General features: G+C 48.1%; 1 long non-coding RNA gene across 1 annotated transcript; it reads right to left on the bottom strand.

The window, feature by feature from the left end:
• Positions 1-467: 467 nt before the first annotated feature.
• On the bottom strand, positions 468-1690 carry LOC135537133 (uncharacterized). Its single transcript, XR_010455129.1, has 2 exons — positions 1581-1690; positions 468-715 (listed from the first exon to the last, which is right to left on the bottom strand). It is a non-coding gene; the product is annotated as an uncharacterized LOC135537133 (long non-coding RNA).
• Between the last annotated feature and the right edge of the window lie 3352 nt (positions 1691-5042).

Below are 5042 nucleotides of genomic sequence, written 5' to 3'. Positions count from 1 at the left end.
GCCATTCTTATAATGGAAAGATCAGACTCCATTTAACTTCAAACTTGTTGTTTTTCCTTTCTCAAGCCTAATCAGAGACATTTTCTGGGACAGTTATATCCGGGTACTGGCCACCAAAATCGGGGACGTCTGGTCACCCTAGAATTAAGATTGAATGGTCTATTTAAGAAATAAGGTCCGAAGAGGTGTGGTATATGGCAAATTGACCACGGTTAAATACTGTTCTTATGCACGGCGCAACTCCGGAGTGCCTGGATAGTTATTAGCTGTGGTATATTGGCCATACACCACAACCCCCGAGGTGCCTTATTGCTATTATAAACTGGTTACCAACGTCATTAGAGCAGTAAAAAATCTATGTTTTGTCATACATGTGGTATATGTTCTGATATACCACTCCTGTTAGCCAATCAGTATTCAGTGCTCAAAACACCCAGTTTCTAATGATCGATAGAGCAGAGAAGCAGTTTGTTGCAACCATGATTTATTCAATCAAAGGCAATTAATTCAACATACATATCTGTAATAGGGTACAGTAACTAAATGATATCGTGAACCTAATTATTTCCTAATCAATGGCTTTGATCAGGTCCTTCAAATAGAGTCGGAGCAGGAGTGAGGCTTGTGTTCTCTGTGTGGTGATGGTGTTTCGCTGTGTGATTCTCCTGCTGGGGAGGTCTCTCCTCACGGTCTGAGCAGTGGTTAGGATTCTCTCCTGGGGGAACAGTAAGTACGGGTCACATATAGAACACAATATGGGAAATACACAACGCAACCTTTAGGATATGAGATGTTACCAAGAATTGCACCCTATTGAGCTCTGGTCTAAAGTCTATTCCCTATTGAGCTCTGGTCTAAAGTAGGGATAGGATGGCACCCTATAGGGAAAGGAAGGCACCCTATTCCCTATTGAACTCTGGTCTAAAGTAGGGGATAGGATGGCACCCTATTCCCATTGAACTCTGGTCTAAAAGGGGTAGGATGGATAGGAGGAGGGGAAAGGATGGCACCCTATTCTGGTCTAAATAGAATGGCACCCTCTGGTCTAAAGTAGGGGATAGGATGGCACCCTATTCCCTATTGAACTCTGGTCTAAAGTAGGGGATAGGATGGCACCCTATTCCCCATAGAACTCTGGTCTAAAGTAGGGGATAGGATGGCACCCTATTCCCTAAAGTAGGGGATAGGATAGAACTCTGGTCTAAAGTAGGGGATAGGATGGCACCCTATTCCCTATTGAGCTCTGGTCTAAAGTAGGGGATAGGATGGCACCCTATTCTCTATTGAACTCTGGTCTAAAGTAGGGGATAGGATGGCACCCTATTCTCTATTGAACTCTGGTCTAAAGTAGGGGTTAGGATGGCACCCTATTCCCCATGGAACTCTGGTCTAAAGTAGGGGATAGGATGGCACCCTATTCCCCATAGAACTCTGGTCTAAAGTAGGGGATAGGATGGCACCCTATTCCCTATGAACTCTGGTCTAAAGAGGGGTAGGATGCCATTTGGGACACACAGATTCCCATAGAACTTCATTTTCTATTGAACTCTAGGTTTAACAGACACCCTCCCTCTAGTTACCAAGTTCAACAGCCTCCCAATCCACTTCTTCTACTGGGGACTAAATGAATCTGATTGACTTCCTCTTCCTCTTCTTCTTTAACCGTCACCCCAACAGTTTGACTCAAGTCCTCCAGAACTCCTCCTCCTCCACTACTTTAATGTTCTATCCCCAGTGTCTGACTGTGCTAGCTCCACCTCTTCCTCTTCTTCTTTAATGGCACCCTACCCCAACAGTTTGACTCAAGTCCTCCAGCTCCTCCTATTCCCTCCATTGAACTCTTTAATGTAGGATCATCCCCTATTGAGCTCTGTCTAAAGAAGGGGTCAGGACCCATTTGGGACACACAGATGGTAAGTCTTCAGGACCCAGTGTCTGACTTAAGGCCTCTCTGTCCTCTAGTTACCCAAGTCTGACTGAAGGTCTCTCTGTCCACTTGTTCTAGGACCCAGTCTCTGACTGTCTGTCTGACTTCTGATCCTCTTCTTCTGTCGTCAGGACCCAGTGTCTGACTGAAGGCTCCTCCTCTCCACTACTTTAAGGACCCAGTGTCTGACTGAAGGTCTTCCTCTGTCTTTAACCAGGACCCAGTTCTGACTCAAGTCCTGTCCAGACCCAGTGTCTGACTGAAGGCCTCTCTGTCTTTAATGGACCCAGTGTCTGACTGAAGGTCTCTCTGTCGTCAGGACCCAGTGTCTGACTGAAGGTCTCTCTGTCGTCAGGACCCAGTGTCTGACTGAAGGTCTCTCTGTCGTCAGGACCCAGTGTCTGACTGAAGGTCTCTCTGTCGTCAGGACCCAGTGTCTGACTGAAGGTCTCTCTGTCGTCAGGACCCAGTGTCTGACTGAAGGTCTCTCTGTAGTCAGGACCCAGTGTCTGACTGAAGGTCTCTCTGTCGTCAGGACCCAGTGTCTGACTGAAGGTCTCTCTGTCGTCAGGACCCAGTGTCTGACTGAAGGCCTCTGTCGTCAGGACCCAGTGTCTGACTGAAGATCTCTCTGTCGTCAGGACCCAGTGTCTGACTGAAGGCCTCTCTGTCGATCAGATCAGGGTGACAGGATCCGGATTGGTCACCCGGATTCTAGAATGAAAATGTTGTGATCAATAATACAGGAAGTAATATTTCCTCTGAAGATCTGGGTCTGTGTCATAAAGATCATAAAGCATCATGTCAGAAGAGGAGAGCTGATCTAGGATCAGGTCATCTTGTACATGTGATGTTGTTCAGATCCAATAGGAGAGCTGATCTAGGATCAGGTCCTTGTACATGTGATGTTGTTCAGATCCAGATAGGAGAGCTGATCTAGGATCAGGTCCCCCCCTGTACATGTGATGTTGTTCAGATCAGATCCAATAGGAGAGCTGATCTAGGAACAGGTCATCTTGTACATGTGAGATCTGATCTAGGAATCCAAGAGGAGAGCTGATCTAGGAACAGGTCCCCTGTACATGTGATGTTGTTCAGATCAGATCCAAGAGGAGAGCTGATCTAGGATCAGGTCCCTTGTACATGTTAATCAGATCTAATAGGAGAGCTGATCTAGGATCAGGTCCCCTTGCCCATTATTTATAATCTAAATGCAAAAGGATCTTTCTTCAGATCCTACCTGAGATGTCCCCCTTGACATGTGACATGTTCAGATCAGATCCTGAACTCTCCCCTGTAGAGGTCCCCTTGTAGAGACAGCTGTAGGATGCATGTGATGTTGTTTTCCAATAGGAGAGCTGATCCAGGTCCCCCTTGCCCATTATTTATAATCTAAAATGCAAAACTGATCGGAGATCAGCACTCCTACTCAGGACTCATTTCCTGTAGAGAGAGGTTAAAGTATTATGGGTTATAATGAGACTACCAGGACTCTCCTGTAGAGAGAGGTTGGTATTATGGGTTATAATGAGACTACCAGGACTCTGTGTAGAGAGGTTGGTATTATGGGTTATAATGAGACTACCAGGACTCCTGTAGAGAGAGGTTGGTATTATGGGTTATAATGAGACTACCAGGACTCCTGTAGAGAGAGGTTGGTATTATGGGTTATAATGAGACTACAGGACTCCTGTAGAGAGAGGTTGGTATTATGGGTTATAATGAGACCACCAGGACTCCTGTAGAGAGAGGTTGGTATTATGGGTTATAATGAGACTACCAGGACTCCTGTAGAGAGAGGTTGGTATTATGGGTTATAATGAGACTACCAGGACTCCTGTAGAGAGAGGTTGGTATTATGGGTTATAATGAGACTACCAGAGCCATGGACAGGACTCTCTCTTGTTTATCATTTGATGGAAGGATGGATGGTCTAAAGTAGCTCACTATGTAGGGAATAGGGGCCAAGTGATGTATCACAGGGGTAGTGCACTATGTAGGGAATAGGGAGCAAATAGGGACAAATAATCTGCCTCCACTTACTAAGATGAGAAGGGTCCCAGCCAACGTCCTCTCCATCAGAATTGATCAGACCACCAACTTCCTCCTCCCCGTCTTCCTGTCCCCCGTTGTGACCGAGGTCCTCCCCCATGTGTGCCTGTAGGTGTTTTCTCAGAGCCTGCTCTGTAGGGAGGTCCTGTCCACACACTGGGCAGCATTGAGGCCCTGGGGAAATGGATTGTGAACGTTAGAATGCTAGCAACAGCGTTCTGTTTGTTCAGTGAAGTGGACAGTCTCAGAAGGCAGTGAAGTGGCCGACAGTCTCAGAAGGCAGTGAAGTGGCCGACAGTCTCAGAAGGTAGTGAAGTGGCTCAGAAGGCAGTGAAGTGGCCGACAGTCTCAGAAGGCAGTGAAGGACAGTCTCAGAAGGCAGTGAAGTGGCCGACAGGCAGTGAAGTGGCCGAGAAGTGGCCGACAGCAGAAGTGAAGTGGCCGACAGTCTCAGAAGGCAGTGAAGTGGCCGAAGGTAGTGAAGTCTCAGAAGGCAGAAGTGGTCGACAGTCTCAGAAGGCAGTGAAGTGGCCGACAGTCTCAGTGAAGTGGGCAGTGAAGTGGCCGACAGTCTCAGAAGGCAGTGAAGTGGCCGACAGTCTCAGAAGGCAGTGAAGTGGCCGACAGTCTCAGAAGGCAGTGAAGTGGCCGACAGTCTCAGAAGGCAGTGAAGTGGCCGACAGTCTCAGAAGGCAGTGAAGTGGCCGACAGGCCGAGAAGGCAGTGAAGTCTCAGAAGGGACAGTCTCAGAAGGCAGTGAAGTGGCCGACAGTCTCAGAAGGCAGTGAAGTGGCCGACAGTCTCAGAAGGCAGTGAAGTGGCCGACAGTCTCAGAAGGCAGTGAAGTGGCCGACAGGCCGAGAAGGCAGTGAAGTGGCCGACAGTCTCAGAAGGCAGTGAAGTGGCCGACAGTCTCAGAAGGCAGTGAAGTGGCCGACAGGTCCGAGAAGGCAGTGAAGTGGCCGACAGGCCGAGAAGGCAGTGAAGTGGCCGACAGTCTCAGAAGGCAGTGAAGTGGTCGACAGTGAAGTGGTCGACAGTCTCAGAAGGCAGTGAAGTGGCC

Source organism: Oncorhynchus masou, unplaced genomic scaffold (genome assembly GCF_036934945.1).
Source record: "Oncorhynchus masou masou isolate Uvic2021 unplaced genomic scaffold, UVic_Omas_1.1 unplaced_scaffold_712, whole genome shotgun sequence".
In the NCBI taxonomy this organism is placed as follows: Eukaryota; Metazoa; Chordata; class Actinopteri; order Salmoniformes; family Salmonidae; genus Oncorhynchus; species Oncorhynchus masou.
Note: the sequence above shows the minus strand (reverse complement) of the source record. Positions and strands in the feature narration are given on the sequence as shown.